This window comes from Crotalus tigris, unplaced genomic scaffold (assembly GCF_016545835.1).
Source record: "Crotalus tigris isolate CLP2741 ecotype Arizona unplaced genomic scaffold, ASM1654583v1 scf7180000017550.10884619, whole genome shotgun sequence".
In the NCBI taxonomy this organism is placed as follows: Eukaryota; Metazoa; Chordata; class Lepidosauria; order Squamata; family Viperidae; genus Crotalus; species Crotalus tigris.
Window position 1 is genome coordinate 1,154,836 of NW_024096468.1, and position 17,919 is coordinate 1,172,754.

A 17,919-nucleotide genomic window follows, 5' to 3' on the forward strand; every position below is an offset into this window, starting at 1 on the left:
TCTTAAGCCTGTCTTCTGGAGTGTTGGCTATTCCTGCCAGCTTGGTGTCGTCTGCAAATTTGATGAGTTCCCCATCTATCCCTTCGTCCAAATCGTTGATGAAGATGTTGAAGAGCACTGGGCCCAGAACAGAGCCCTGGGGCACCCCACTACACACTTCCCTCCATGTAGATGCGGTTCCATTGAGGACCACATTCTGAGTATGGCCAGTCAGCCAGTTATGGATCCATCTGGTGGTGATTCTGTCTACCCCACATTTTTCTATCTTATCAAATAGTAGGTTGTGATCAAATTCCTAGGCATTCTCTTTGATTTTATGGATCCCTAAATGCTCTCTAGATTTAGTAACCTTTTCAGGTGCCCAATAATCCATTAAAAGACTTGAGGACAAGTGACATAAGCCTAATGGCAAATCCAAATGTATACATGTGAAAACATTGTGCTATGTCTACTATATGGCAGTAAGGCAGATCAAAAAATTCTGTCTTGTTTTTTCTTTGCATCTTCGAGGTGCCGCCTAGCAGAATTATTTCATATGGGGAAGGGGCTTCTCAGCAGTGGTCCTGGTATTACAATAATTTGCCAGAAAGAATTTGCAAAGCACTTCAAAAGTCAAATGATGTGGGGCTTGACACATCACAATCATGCCAAAGTTCTGGAGCACTACATGGTCATGTTTCTAGGGATTTCATTTCCGTTTCTGAAGCCTAAGATTGGAGACAAGATGCTTACATCTACCTAACCCACCACATGTAAGGCTGGCCATTGCCAATCTTGACTATAAAGATCATAGAGTAGGTGGTTGATAGGGTAGGTGCAGGAAATTGTAACCTCCTCTCTTCATCAGGAGGGGTCACCCAGTTTTGGATAAATCAATAATATGGCCTCTGTAGAAGGCCTAACTGATCCCAGAGTAATTTACCAGTGAACTAGCAAGCAGCAAACTCTTATTCAGAAGTTCTGTTAAAAAAAAATAGTTTGAAATAGATTGGGCTTCATAAGCATCCCTCATCTACTCTTTCAGCAACCAGACCACTTGGCCTCTCACTTTATTTCCCTCCACAGTGAGGCTGAAGCTGCATGAGTGTAATTCAGAGACATAATCCCTCAAATCACACTCAAGGGGACACACAGCTTCTGTGGCCACAACTTTAAGTGAAAGATTATTGAGAAGGGGAAATCAAAAGGAGCAGGGAAGTAAGGTACCTTCCTATGTGCTGCCCAATTATATCCACAATTTCCAAAGCAGTAGTAGTAATGGGGGTCTAAATAGTAATCACAACAGGATTTTTTTTCTCACAGATAGAGTGGTGGTCAGCAGAAAACAACAATATACTCTAAGAGATTAAAAAAGAGAATTGTGTTTCTTTTCTCATTCTTATAGCTGTATTCATACAGAACAAGTGTTGTTGGATAAATCATTTAGATCAGTGGTTCTCAACCTTTTTAATGCCGCGACCCCCAACCGGTTGTAAGTCGAGGACTACTCAACTGGTGCAGCACCGTTTGCAGAATGGGACTTTTGGGGGCTCAGCAGGGCAGAGACAGCCTGGACAATTCCTATTGGCTTTTAAAAGCCAATAGAATTAGACTCTATTCAAGAGAGTCTATTCTATTGGCTTTCAAAAGCCAATAGAATAAAAGGGAGTAGCACAGCTAAGGAAAAGGGGGGGGAAAATGGCGGACTGCGTTGTTTGGCAACCCCCGTGAAATGGTCGTTCGACCCCAAATGGGGTCCCGACCCACAGGTTGAGAACCACTGATTTAGACATTAATTTTATCCCAGAAAAGTCATAAGTAAAGAATTTATGGATTAATGTGGGGGTGGGGGGTAGAGGTGGGGGAGATTTACATTCAAAGGCTCTAAGCTCTAAGCTCTAAGCCTAACCGGCATCCTCAATATCACATAAACCACCATGTAAGTAAAAAGGTTTCAGGGAGCACACACTGTTTTGTGTAGATCCAAGCTTCAAGTGAGCATATGATCGCTCTTATATTTTTTGTGGAAACCAAAATAACAACTTGCAATTTACGGAGAAAAGAAGGTGCACTCTAGGGAAATTATCCTGAGAAATCATTTTGGCCATGCAGTAATTGTAATCTGAAACTGTTTACTGGAATCAAAATTAATTACTCTGAAACAGACATCTAAATCTCATCTAAATGGGACAAAGTAATAGTTTCCTCTTTTCTTGTACTAATGTTAATGTTATTTTCTTCTGATAATGTGAAGCACACAGACACGAGGCATCTAACTAAATACATCACGGTGGATTTTCATTCCTGGGGTTATTCTTTTCCACCTCCCATCTGACCTGTGCTACACACAGTACAGCCTGCTCCTGTTCACACCACTTCTTCTCCAGTTGTTCCCAAATAGCCACACCCTGCAAAGTGAGCCCTGCAGTGACAAGTCGGAAGGAAGTACCGGTAATGTTGTCTTTTCACACAGCAGCCAATATAGTGTCTCATTGTGGCAGAGCCTGAGCAATTACAGCTTTAGTTCCCACAAAAGCTGCCTTAGAGAAATGCAAATTCCAGCCAGCATGCAAATATATTTTTGGTGAGCATTTTTGTGAGCTTTAGTCACAGAGGAGACAATGTATGTATGCTCAGATGTCATTGCTCCACTTATAGCAGTGGTTCTCAACCTGTGGGTCGGGACCCCAGTTGGGGTCGAACGACCATTTCACGGGGGTCGCCAAACAACGCAGTCCGCCATTTTTTTCCCCTTTTCCTTAGCTGTGCTACTCCCTTTTATTCTATTGCCTTTTGAAAGCCAATAGAATAGACTCTCTTGAATAGAGTCTAATTCTATTGCTTTCAAAAGCCAATAGGAATTGTCCAGGCTGTCTCTGCCCTGCTGAGCCCGCCAAAAGTCCCATTCTGCAAACGGTGCTGCACCAGTTGAGTAGTCCTCGACTTACGACCGGTTGAGTAGTCTTCGACTTACGACCAATTGGGGGTCGCGGCATTAAAAAGGTTGAGAACCACTGACTTATAGCTTTCCTGTGTTTCTGTTTGTTCTTCTCTATTTTAATTTCCAAGGAGAGGAATATTTGTTTTCCTGCAGAAAGATGGGAGGAAAATGCAATTTGGAGTAAGTGCAAAATGTCAGGTCTAGGAGTACTGAGAGGAGACAAGACAAGAAGAAAAAGAATGGGTATAAAATCACAGATGATAAATATTTTCATAGATTCCATTGACCAAACCTTCATACATATAGATCCTCCTCCCCCCCTCCTCTCTCTCTCTCATCATTGTTGACTCCTGTTGACTACCTGGGCAAACTCTGCATTTTTTTGGCAAGATTTCAGAAGTGTCTTACCACTGACTCCTTCCTAGGGCTCAGAGAGATGTATGGCTTGATCTGACTTTACTGTTTATTTATGAATGCATGCCTGAGAATAATTTCTGCAATCATTTGCATACAGTAAACAAAAATAAAAAGCTTCTTTGTTGTCTAGTTGCAGGGCTTTTTTGTCATAGAACACCCAGAACAGAGTTCTGGCACCTTTTTTTGGATGGAACCTTGTAGGGTAGGCAAGGCGGGTTGTATGACATGTGTGAGTTCTGGCACCTTTTTTTTTTTTTTACAAAAAAAGCACTGTCTAGTCATTAATTGGCATCAGTTGTTCATTAAATTAAAAAAAATTGTGTGGAATTATATCTGTATTATAAGCTGAGAAAGAAACATTTGCCGATGGTGTAACAATGTTTTCAAGAAATTGGGGCAGCTTATGGTATTCTAGGAGCACAGTGTTAATGATTCATTATAATAACCTTCTCAGAAATTATTTTCTATCAGTAATGTTTAGGATCAAACACAGTAGCTTCTTTGATGCTGCTTCTTCTGGATGCAGCGTTTTCACACCCAGGTGGTGATTACAGTAGTTCTAACAGAAATGTGAGTCCATCATAATTCTTGATAATGGATCATGCCCTATATTACCCTCATTCTTCAGGAAACAGTTCAGCTTTCTCTGCCATTCAATCTAAAAAAGGATATTTCCTTACCTAAACAGAGAGACAGAATGACTGCAGGTGGGGAAAAAATTACTAGGGGTAACTCCTGACTTCCTGTTGGCTTCCCTAGTGAGATTCCTTGTGAGATGCTGGTGATGTCAGAAATCTTCCTTCCTTCCTTCCTTCCTTCCTTCTTTTCTTCCTTCCTTCCTTCCTTCCTTCCTTCCTTCCTTCCTTCCTTCCTTCCTTCCTTCCTCCCTCCCTCCCTGTTACTTTCTGCTCTCTTTCTTCCCCCCTCCCACTCCTTCCTCCCTCTCTGTTCCTCCTTTCCTTAACTCAGGATGTAGGGAAGACAACATGCATATATAGCTCTGTACTACAACAGCATACTGCTGTCTAGCACCACTCATGTGAGCTATCTGCTTCAGTCTGCCTAACAGTAGAGCCAGGACAAAGAGCTTAGCAAAAGATGTCCATGTCTTACTCGAAGACAAACACCACAATGTTACCCAGCTTTGAGTGATACTAAAGTCAAACAGTGATGCATTCTCCTCCCGCTTCTTCACTTCCTATTGACTTAGAGCCCTGTTGAGAGAGCTTATTTCTTTGTCCAAGATAGTACATTTAATCCTATGCACTGTAATTACATCTACCCCGTGTTACAGTGCTCTGAGAAAGAGAAGGTCAGTGATGTAACAAAGAAAAAAATGTATTGTTCTTTTAAACTGATTCTTAAATAAAGGAACATATATAAGGGTACCATTCAGTGAAGTTTATTTTTTTCACCCTGGCCCTTCCTTTTATACACAAAAAAGTATATATGGTTCTCCCTCAAGTCCCATTTTATCTTTATAATTAATTTATGAGGCAACTTCGATGATATGTGCTGATCATGTCATTCTAATCCAATAAACCATAATGGTGGATTAACCCATCATGCCCAACCTAAATCAAATAGTTTTATCACTTAATAAACCCAAATATACCCAAGGTCATTCAGAAAAAAATTCAGCTGGGAGGAGATTGGAACTCTCTGAGATATCTGAGATGAGTCCAGCATCCTTTTTGGACATGATTTTTATTGAAAGTTTTTTTTTTAAAAAAGACAAAAACTAAAACAAACTAATATAGAGTAAGGAAGAAAAAAAGAAAGCAAAGAGAAAGTAGGAAGTGAAAAAAAGTTGAGGAAAAACAGAGAAAGAAAAAAGATACAAAGAAGCGGCTTTCAATATTCTTCACAGCAGTTATAAGTATAATTATATTATAATCTCTAAAGTTACATCATATTGTTATTAGTATAATCTATTCTGTCTAATCATCAAAGCCATAAATCACAAGTTCATTTTTTTTCATTTTTGTACAAACATTCTTTTAAGAGGTTTCCAATCACTAATAAATATAGTGCCTTTTCTCTAATCAAAAATGATAATCTATGCATCTCAGCAAGTTTCACCAACCATTCCTCCACAGCGGGTAGTGTTCAATGAAGAGTTTAGTATCCTAACCATTAGGATGGGGATTTGGGGTTTTTAGAGTTGTTTTTTTCCTGCATTTATAAGACAAACACATCTGTAAATCTTATCGCAGGGGAAGATAATTTGCTTACCTGACATCTTAAATCTGGCTTCCTGAGCATTCTTTGGTTTCTCATGTACCAAGGAATCCATGAATATCCTATGGCACCTGCAGCATTTATTCTAAGCAGATATATCATTTAATCGCAATGCAACCGTAGAATTAAAAAAGAAGAAGAAAATGCTTTAGAAAAATTCTGGAAAAAACAATGTAAGCTTTTTTCATTTTCCTTAGCCCCAAATAATAAGTGTACTGTACTTCAGTTTGAATTTTCCCCTCTTATAAACAAGGTTGATTCTGCCACGAGCTGTCCCATTTTTATATAGGCAGCTTTTTTTTTTGCATAGTATGTGGGTTTGTGTCTGCATATTTAATAGTATTTCCTCCTGTAGACTGAAGTGATATGTTCCATACTGAAACTTGTAAATCTAGCACTCAGGTTTTCAGATACACAGAGCAGGTACAATTTACTTTTAAAATGATTCCATTTTCTAACCAACTCCTGTGCTAATTCCAGTCAAAAACATTGGCTTCATCAGTTTTTAAGTTAATGTTGCAAAGCAAAGGTGCTATAAGGTTTCTAACTTTCTTTATTAACAGTTCATTGGAGGCCAGTAAAATGTTTGCTCTGTCAATATAAACTTAATCCCAAGTCTACAAACTCTATGAAAATAGAAAGAAGGATGGGAATAGGGTGCCCTTTATATGGTTTTCAACTTCTTACAAAGAATTATTTTTGAACCAGCAACTCTCCCCCACCATTTTATACTTTGTTTCAATATAATGTGAACCTGATGAAATCTGTTGGGTTTCTGAGTTTTCTAGGATTCATTCAAATTTTAGAATGTAAACCCTCAAATTTCATATAATTAAGAATTCTGTATATGTATTAAGTAATAAACCAGAAAGAGCAAGGGATTAAAAAGCTATTTTTGCTAGATTATTTTATCTTGAGAATTGTTAATATATTTCACTAAGAGTTCAGAAAAATATATGCCTGGGAATTAATGTCAAACAAACAGAATTCTATTATAATGAAAAATGCAGAAATAAAAGTATAATTACTTTTTTAAAATAACTTTTGTTTATTGTATTACATTATACAAATAAAATAATATAATTGTATATGTGTATGTGTGATTTTAAGAATATATTTTTTAAATTAAAATTTTTTTAAAAAAAATTATTTTTCATGAAAGCACAATTCCTGACTCAGTATTAAACTACAGCAAAGATAGTTTTCATATAAACAATGATTCCTCTACTAGTTTATCATGATTGTAATGTTAGAGCAATCTGCTCTAATATCCCTCAAGGCGTAAATAAAATCAAACATTATTTTTTAAATGTAGGAAAAGAGAGAATATAAAAATATTTAAGTAGTTATTAACAAAAACATTCAGTATTAAAGAAAATAAAAATATAGCTTTTTCTATTTCTCTAAAAAAATAGGTTTCTTTGAATCTTTCTCTTTTTTATTTAATTATTACCTAGAAATTCCCTTTTTCCTGGAAATTTCACTTTAATTACAGGCTAAAAAGAATGTTTCTAGTCATCTCTTTCCCATCTTGTCCCTCAGCTTCAGATTCCATTTCAACTAAGTTTATTCTGCTACCTTGGAAAGAAGGAAGCTTTTTTCTCCTAAAGGAGGAGGAGTTGGGATAGATCTACCAATTTCTTAGATGCCCAACCTATGCCCGGATGAAAGTTATGTATTAAGACTGTCTAATCCTCTCTGGCATAAAGCCTGGAGTGAGGCTATTTTCACAAAATGAATTAGCAATAGAGCATATAAAATTAGTTTTCTATACTTTGAGAGTAAAACTCTCACGAAACCTCTGTTATAATCTTCTCAGTTGGTTTAAGGGCTTTAAGGTGATTACAAAAATATTGCAATCTTTTAAAGATAGGAGATGTATATATTGTATGACTATAAAATTGTAAATATGGCTATAGGCCATCTTGTGTGTTGGACTCCCTCCTATTAATATAGGTCTTGGAGTTGAGAAGCTAAGAGAATTACATTCCCCTTTTTAGCCAAACATAGTGCTGTGGCAGCTAACAACAGACAATACAAAGAAGAACAAATAACCAAATCAAGACTACCTAAGCTGACCTATCCATTTAAATACTGAAACCCTTTCTAAATGTTCCCTTACCGTGGAAGGGCATTAGAGCACCCAGTAACTGACCTTTCATGGTAGAGCTTTCCATCCCTGAGGATGGACTGTTCCTCAGTACTTCTGAGCATTGCAAGAATCAGTAAAGGACCTCTCTTAAAGCTCAGATAGTTTCACGTGGAAGAATGAGGTCTTTTACAAGTTCACTTCCACTTTATTCATAAGGAAGTTTCCTCAGAAACAAATAATACCCAGTGAAATAGTTATAATAAGGGAGACAGAATTTCATATAATTAAACATGATTAGAGGTTGGGGACATTATTATGTACCGGAGTCAGCCAATGTTTCTGAATTCTTTTTGGCAGTGGAGTAAACTTCACTAATCCAAAGAATATGTAACTAAGCTCATGTCACCATGGAATGGGACAACTCGGTGTGACCAACTCACTGTAAGACAATTCAACAAGTACAAAACTTAAATTAATTTCAGCAGATCTGTTGCCAACAATAAAATAAAGTCAATTCAGAAATACAAGAGTTATAATAATTTTGATGAAAATGTGATCACAATAATAAAAGTACCTGAATGAAATGATTAATACAGTGTTGATGTCCCACTGCAAGTTGTCCTGTGGTGAGTTGGCCATGACACGTTGGCTGCATCGAGTTGTCCTAGACCCAATTCTGACAACAATACGATCCAATTTGGAATGGGAGAACTTATACAATAGCCTTAGCCACAGACAACTACTGAAAGTTGACATCTAGGTTCAGAAATGAATCCAGGAATATACATAAACTCTGATTCTCAGCCTTCAAGTAAACATGTTGTTGTTAATTGCGAAGTCGTGTCCGAACCATCGCGACCCCATGGATAGCGTTCCTCCAGGTCTTCCTGTCCTCTACCATCTTCTGGAGTCCATTTAAGTTCACACCTACTGCTTCAGTGACTCCATCCAGCCATCTCATTCTCTGTCGTCCCATTCTTCTATTGCCCTCAATCTTTCCCAGCATTAGGCCCTTCTCCAGTGAGTCCTTCCTTCTCATTAGTGGCCAAAGTATTTGAGTTTCAACTTTAGGATCTGGCCTTCTAAAGAGCAGTCGGGGTTGATCTCTTCTAGGACTGACCGATTTGAACACCTTGCAGTCCAAGGGACTCGCAGAAGTCTTCTCCAGCACCATAGTTCAAAGGCCTCAATTCTTTTGCGCTCAGCCTTTCTTATGGTCCAACTTTCACAGCCATACATTGCAACTGGGAAAACCATGGCCTGGACTATACGCACTTTTGTTGGCAGGGTGATGTCTCTGCTTTTTAGTATGCTGTCTAGATTTGCCATAGCCTTCCTCCCCAGGAGCAAGCGTCTTTTAATTTCTTGGCTGCAGTCCCCATCTGAGGTGATTTTTGAGCCCAGAAAAATAAAATCTGTCACTACCTCCATTTCTTTCCCATCTATTTGCCAGGAATTGAGAGGGCCGGATGCCATGATTTTGGTTTTCTTAATGTTGAGTTTCAAGCCAACTTTTGCACTCTCCTTCTTCACCCGCATCAAGAGGCTCTTTAGTTCCTCTTCATTTTCTGCCATTAGAGTGGTATCATCTGCAGATCTTAGGTTGTTGATATTTCTCCCGGCAATCTTAATTCCAACTTTTGATTCATCTAGCCTGCCTTTCTCATGATGTGCTCTGCATATAAGTTAAATAGGCAGGGCGACAGTATACAGCCTTGCCGGACTCCTTTTCCAATTTTGAACCAATCAGTGGTTCCGTGTCCAGTTCTCACTGTTGCTTCTTGACCCGCATATAAGTTTCTCAAGAGACAAATGAGATGGTCTGGTACTCCCATCTCTGTAAGAACTTGCCACAATTTGTTGTGATCCACACAATCAAAGGCTTTAGCATAGTCAATGAAGCAGAAGTAGATGTTTTTCTGGAACTCCCTAGCTTTCTCCATGATCCAGCGTATGTTGGCAATTTGATCTCTAGTTCCTCTGCCTCTTCGAAATCCTGCCTGTACTTCTGGTAGTTCTCGATCCACATACTGCTGGAGTCTATCTTGTAGGATTTTAAGCATAACTTTACTAGCATGTGAAATGAGTGCAATGAATAGTTTGAACATTCTTTGGCATTGCCTTTCTTTGGAATTGGAATATAAACTGACCTTTTCCAATCCTGTGGCCACTGTTGAGTTTTCCAAATTTGCTGGCAAATTGAGTGTAGTACTTTTACTGCATCGTCTTTTAAGATTTTGAATAGCTCAGCTGGAATACTGTCACCTCCACTAGCTTTGTTGTTGCTCAGATTTTCTAAGGCCCATTTCACTTCACATTCTAGGATGTCTGGTTCGAGATCAGTGACCATCTCATTGTGGTTATCTGGGATGTTAAGCTCATTCTTGTATAGTTCTTCTGTGTAGTTTTGCCATCTCTTCTTAATTTGCCATTTACTTCTTAAGTAAACATAGCCCCCTCTAAACCCAACAAGAGCATATCTGCATTTAAAGGATTAAATCCTTTGAGATTTATCCCCACAGGGATGGATCACAGATTCATTGATAATTATCTAAGATCACCACATCTACTACAAATGGTGACCTAACATTGCAACATAGTATGCACTTTTCTGCTCGTTCAATCCCTGGAAAAATTCCTGCAAACAACCATCGTTAGAGCTGATCCAAAATAAGAATGGATTAATAACCAAGAGATAGCTAGAGAAGCAATAAGAAAGTGGTTCTCAACCTTTTTAATGCCGCGACCCCCAACCGGTCGTAAGTTGAGGACTACCCAACCGGTCGTAAGTCAAGGACTTTCCCTGCCCAGGAGTGCCGCGCATGCATGGTGCCGCCCCCGGCGCCGGCCAAGGCATAGCTGGCAAGCGGCAGAGACGGCGCAGGCCAACCACCGGCTGGGCCACCAGCTGGCCCAGCCCAAGGGAGGTAAGGCACCCGCCGGGCCCCACGCATGCCAGCAACCCTCCCTACACCCGCCGGCTTCTCACCTCCCACCCCTGGCCCTCTTTTACTTATGTTTTTAGTAGTTGCTCAGCAGGGAGGGGTGGAAACTTCCAGACAGCTCGCCTTCGCTGCAGACAACTTGCAGCACCGTTTGCAGAATGGGACTTTTGGCGGGCTCAGCAGGGCAGAGACAGCCTGGACAATTCCTATTGGCTTTTGAAAGCCAATAGAATTAGACTCTATTCAAGAAAGTCTATTCTATAGACCCCAAATGGGGTCCCAACCCACAGGTTGAGAACCACTGCAATAAGATAATGGGTAGTTCACTCATATGCTGCTCCAGAAAAAGTTGATCATACCAGAAAGGTATGATGAGGTAAAAGAAGAATATATTAATAAAATGAAGGAAGATCAGCAAGAGAGGAAGGGAGAAGAACATACAATGGAAAAAAGTAGAAAAATAAAGAGGAAAAGGTATAAATTCATGCAGAAAGGGCAGGGAATGCATCTGTCTATCACTAACAAGACTGCAGTTTTTATATCAAAGGCCATTTTGAAGAGTATAGAGTATCTAGAACAGATTGAGACTGACTCCAAAACTATTTAATTATGAATATGTCTTGCTGTTTTCTCTGACCTGGTTTAATAGTTTTTTGATATGGTCATACAACTAATCAATAAAATTTATTGTTGTATTGTGCTGTTCATGCAGAAAGAAGCTGAGGAAGGCAACAAGGTTGCAGGAAAATAGAAAAGCACATCACCAGTATTATAAGAGAAGGAGAAAGTCAGGATTCAAATGCGACAGGGTCAAATTAACCAGTATTGACATATCTTGGCAAATATGTGGAGGCCTTCTTCATAAGAATTGTTGAAAGAAATCTTGCATATTTGATTCATATTTGAAGTGAATTGTAAATTATGACAAGCAGCTGATTAGCTTTCTTTGGAAATCAGCTTGAACTTATTGTTTTAAGACCGAAGTCACAGCCCAGCCTGCAGCTGTTGAGATTATTGAGGAAACCATGCCATAATAAACACCATAGGAAATAGTGCTGATTAGATAGCCAGGAAATGTTTTATTGCTGCACTTGAAGAAGCACTACACCTACACGTGTTTTTCTGGGCAGGGAAGGAGAAATGTAGTTCTTATAGGCCAAATCTTGCTTTTTAGATATAGCAAGGGGGTTATTTTTTTAACCCAGGGAATTCCTTGCTATATACAGCAATACTTAAAAAAAATGTGAACCCTTTTGAATTTTCAGTATTTCTCCATAAATATGACTAAAAATATTATCTGTTCCCCACATGTCCTAAAATTAGATAAAGAAAAAACAATTGAACAAATGAGTCAAAAACATTAACTTGTTCATTGATTTACTGAGAAAAATGATTCAAAGCTATATATTTGTGTGTGGCAAAAATATGTGAACCCTCGCTTTCAAAATCTCATGTATCACATTGGGGAACAATAACTGCAACTAAACATTTCCAGGAACTGTTGATCAGTCCCGCACATCGTTTGCAGGCATTTTAGCCCATCCTTCCTTATAGAATGGTTTTAACTCTGGGATGCTGATGGATCTATTTTTTGGTTGAACTCTTTTTATTTTGTTTTGGGTCATTGTCTTGCTATACAGTATAACTTGAGTTTCAGTTCATAGTCAGGCGTTTTGTGGTAGAATTTGCTGGTGCAATTCAAAATTCATAAATCCATCAATGATGCAAGCCATCCTGGTCCAGAGGTAGAAAAGCAGACCCGAACCATGATATTGTCATCATCATGTTTCACAGATGGGGTAAGGGACTTAGGCTGGAATGTGATGATTGCCTTCTGCCAAATATAATGCTATTATATTCTATTTTGGTCTCATCTGTCTGCAGTACATTCTTCCAACAGCCTTCTGGCTTATCCTCATAGTCTTTTGCAAACTGGAGATGGGCAGCAGCTTTCTTTTTGGGAAAGTCATGACATTCACCAATGCAAGAGAAGCCTTTGAGAGGCTCAGAGCACTTCTTTCAGACCTTACATCTTGCTCTTGATGTGATCTTGCTTGGCTGACCACTCCTGGGGAAGGTAATATTTCTCCACTTCAAATCATGTAAACCTCAATTTCCACAGACTTAATCAGTTGAGGTAACTGAAGGACTTTGTTTACAATCTTTTCACTAGCTGATGCAAATAAAAAGCAACATGTGCTGCATCAGTTTTATTTTTATTGTAACAGGCAAATTTCATTTGCAGCTTTTAGTACATCCATTGCCCACAACAGATACCCTATGTGAGAAATGGAATTGCTGGCAGCTGCTGCAAACTGGAATCAAAGTACAAGCATTTGTTGCTTAACTGGCCAAGCAACAGAAAGCTTGATTTGGCAAGTCAATGTAATGTGGGATTAGTTTCTAAAACGCTATCATCAATTCAGACCTTTATGAGAGATGTACAAGAGGGGGGAAAAACAACAACCAAATGATCTAAGTACACCAGGTTCCCAACACATTGTGGAAGATAGCCAGAACTATCTTGGCAATGTCATGGTGCTAAATTCTATTAATATTGAATTCAAAAACACCAAGGATTAATCCATATATAGTTACAAGTAGATTTATAGAAATGTTTCAATTGTCTATACCTTTTGGAAGAGAGTATTTATACAAGGGGGTTGATGGAAAAGTAATGCATTCAGTCATAAGTCACCAACTTATGCCAGTGCTGATGCACTAAAGCTCTGATGTGTTCTATAGTGTCTATTCAGGAATCAAGAAGGAAAAGAAGGATGATCATAAGATTAGAAAATACAGAAACTAATGACTTAGAATTATTGTAGACCAGCGGTTCTCAACCTATGGGTCGCGACCCCATTTGGGGTCGATCGACCATTTTTTGGGGGTCGCCAAAGGCGGCGATCCGCCATTTTCTCCCCTCCGGGGGCACCACCGCGCATGCGCGCCGCGCATGGGGGCGCCGCCATGCATGCGCACCGCGCATGCACATAACGTTTGTGTGACGGGGGTCGCCGTCACACAAACGTTGAGAACCGCTGCTGTAGACTATGCATTAAATATGTAATAATTTACATCTTTGGGCAATAGAATACCTGGCCAATTTTCCTGTAATAGAAAAAACTAGTTTTTTTTTCAATTCAATATGAAATATGCTGAATTAAGATGATGTCTATTTCTATGTAGTTTTTTTTTTTTTAATTCTACCACTATATTTCTTTCCTTGGAGAGATAACCATCCCATAACCATTGCTCTTCAAAATGTATATGTCTCCCTCTAGTGGTTATACTAATATCTGTTTGTAGAGGCGTGCCTCCTTTACCTTCCTCAATCTTTTAAAACTGAAAGTTTCTCCTTCAGTCACAGTCAACAGTAACTAAAATTACTATCATATCTGTGCATTTGAATTACATACAGTGGTGCTTACAAGTTGTTAAACCCTTTTGAATTTTCAAAATTTTTCCATAAACATGACCAAAAATGTGATATGTTCTCCAAACAACTTAAAACTAGACAAAGAGAACCCAATTAAACAAACAAATCATAAACATTACACTTGTCCATTGATTTATTGATCCAAAGCTATACATTTGTGTGCAAAAAAAAAATATGAATCTTTGCTTTCAGTAACTGATGTGCCCCCCTTGGATAATTACAGTAAATGTTTCCCATAACTGCTGATTGGTCCTGTACATTGGCTAGGAGGCATTTTAACCCGTTCCGCCTTACAACACAGCTTCAACTGAGGGATGTTAGTGGGCTCCTTGCATGAACTGCCCATTTCAGTTCTATAAGATTAAGGTCAGGGACTTTGACTTGGGCATCCAAAACTTTACCTTTCTTCTGAATTAACCATTTTCTATTTTTGGTTGTATAACTTCTATATTTTCGATCATTCTTTCTATGTGATGCACTCTTTCTTGATCTTCAGTTCATAGACAGATAGTCTGATATTTTGTTGTAATATTTGCTGGTACAATACAGAATTCATCCATCCATCAGTGATGCAAGCCATCCTAATCTAGAAGCTGAAACTATGATACTGCCACCACCATGCTTCACAGATGGGATAAGGTTCTGCTTCTGGAATGCAGTGTTTGCCTTTTGCCAAACTGACACTTTTCACTCAAGCCAAAAAGTTATATTTGATTCCCATCTATCCAGAGAACATTCTTTCAGTATCTTTCGGGATTATCACAAAATGTAGACAGGTAGAAGTGTTCTTTTTAGAAAGCAGTAACTTTCTCCTTGCAACCCCACCATGCACGGTCTTATTGTTCAGTTGTTGTTCAGCTGTTCAGTATTACAGGCCTTGCTCTTGGTGTAATATTGGTTGTTCGACTACTCCTGGGAAAGGTAAGAGTGGTGTTGAATTGCCTCCATTTGTACACAATCTGCCTGACAATGTATAGTGGAATTCAAACTCTTTGGACATAGTTTTGTAACTATTTTTCAGCCTAGTAAACATCAACAGTGGTTCTCAGAAATTGTTGTTTAAGGTATGCCACACCTCCACATACTTGTATTGTAAAGATCAGACTTGATCGTGAATACTCAGAATTCTGTCCTTTGAATAAACGGGACTTCTCACAATCATACACTATTTTCAACCTATTGATTGAAACACCTAAGTAATTTCCTGTTGAAATGAACTGATAATCCTAGAGCAGGGATCTCCAACTCCTGTGCCATGAATCGGTACCAGTCCATGGCCTTTTAGGAATTAGGCCGCACCGTTGGAGGTGAGCAGCAGGCAAGTGAGTGAAGCTTCATCTCTATTTGCAGCTACTCCCCAGTACTAGCATCATTCCCTCAGCTCCACCTCAGATGATCAGGCATTAAATTCTCATAGGAGTGTGACCCCTACTGAGCATGCAAGGGATCTAGGTTGCACGATCCTCCTCCTGCCCCTCCCACCCATGGAAAAATTGTCTTCTGGTGCCTGGTGCCAAAAAGGTTGGGGGCTGCTATCCTAAAGATTCATATACATTTCTCCACAAAATCTATGTAGCTTTGGATCATTTTCCTTAACAAATCAATGAACAAGTATAATGTTTTTGGTTCATTTGCTTAATTGGTTTCTTTATCTACTTTTAGGCTGCAGAACGGATCACATTTTAGGTCATATGCAGAAATATTTAAAATGCTAAAGGATTCACAAACTTTTAAGCACCACTATATGCAAGTGCACTATATGTATGCAAGTGCCCAATATATCTGATAACCAAGATGTTTTTTAAATAGTAGACACGGCACCATCATAGACATTTTTCTTATATCTACAGTGTTTAACAATGATCAGTCATAGATCAGAAAGGCAGACTTTAATAGAGCCATAACAGTTGGTTTTTAATTGGGGTCAGCTTTTGACAAAAATATTGACAATGGAAATTATACTGTTGTAGGAGTAACAAAGAGGAGAATAAGGCTAGATCAGTGGTTCTCAACCTTTTTAATGCTGTGACCCCGAACCGGTCGTACGTCGAGGACTACTCAACCAGTCGTAAGTCAAGGACTACTCAACTGGTGCAGCACCGTTTGCAGAATGGGACTTTTGGCGGGCTCAGCAGGGCAGAGACAGCCTGGACAATTCCCATTGGCTTTTGAAAGCCAATAGAATTAGACTCTATTCAAGACAGTCTATTCTATTGGCTTTCAAAAGCCAATAGAATAAAAGGGAGTAGCACAGCTAAGGACAAGGGGGGAAAAATGGCGGACTGCGTTGTTTGGTGACCCCCGTGAAATGGTCGTTCGACCCCAAATGGGGTCCCGACCCACAGGTTGAGAACCACTGGGCTAGATAATGACAACTTACTGGGATTCAACAAACACATCAGACATTCAGTTATTTACTTATGAATTATATATGCATGCTATCCTTATTCGAGATCTCCTAAGCAACCCTCTACTGCTTACCTCTTTTCATCATCATTTTCTCTTCCACAATATACAAAAATATACTTTTTTACTAGATTTTTAAAATCAGAATTACAATTGTTACAGATGCACGCAAGACCAGGCTTCTGTCTCATTTGGTGTCTACCAGCTGTGCTTATGAAAGCATGCATCATGATAGTTCTGTTGCACAGAAAAACCTGTTTTTCCGAGAAACCTCATATTATCCCAACTTTCTTAAAGCAGGCTGGCAATTGGAGGTTTGACAGTTGGATAGGATTTCTATATAACAGCCACAGGTGGGCTTGAGAAGCAATGTAATGTTTGCTTAGAATGATCCAACAAACAAAAGCTAACAATAAAAATGAAAGAGCACTGAAGATAAAGATCTTTGAGAACAAAGCGATTCACGTTTGCAAAAAGAGGCAGTTCAGAAGGTCCTAGAAATGGTTAATCTAAGATTTTTGAAGGAGAAGTAAGTTTTTTATGACAAAAACCAAAACCCTTATAGGCAAGCTCACTCCAATGGGAGTTTGGTTATTTCTGGTCCTGGGTGTGAACTGAAAATGCTGTTGGACTCGTCTTCACATTCCCGTATTGCAGCAGGAATATGTCCCAGGAACCATTTTTATGTGATATATTTTTACAATATTGCATATGTTTCTTTCCCAGTCCATCACTAAATGTCATAGTTAACATTTTTAGTCTTAAGGGAGCATTTTCTTTGTCCTCTCAACATTATTTTTGCTCTGAACAAAATCTAGCATGATTCACTGACGATATGGTTGAAGCCATGAAATTGGTCTCTATTTAAGGCTGTGATCAATCAATCAATCTATCTATCTATCTATCTATCTATCTATCTATCTATCTATCTATCTATCTATCTATCTATCTATCTAGTGGGTCTGCCATTCTTTAGAAAGAGGTTTACATTCATATCCAAAAGTAGTCCAATTCATTGCATACCTCCACACCTGTAACTTATTAGTTGGTTAACTTAACAGGTGGCTAAACTTTCCTTTATCTGCCTAAAATTCTTTCCTTCACTTGTCCTATAATAAAACTGTAAGGACAGAATCACCTGATACAATAGGCTATTGAAGCACCAAGATAACATATATTTCTGCTAATTTAAGGACTAAGAGGACAACTGGCTATACTCCTAGTGTTCATAAATAAAAACAGTACTATGTTATACATTTCTTGCTACAGTATTTCTCAAATGGCAGAATGGCCTGATACATAAATAAAGCAAGGCTAGAATCCAAAGAACTATTTAATATAATGGGTAAGTTTTTTCTGGTCTAGGCCAGTTATGACCCATAAACTATATAAACTTTTAGAATTATGATATTTTGAATAGTTTTAATGGATGAGGCAATGGTTGTTTTTCTCTTGGTAC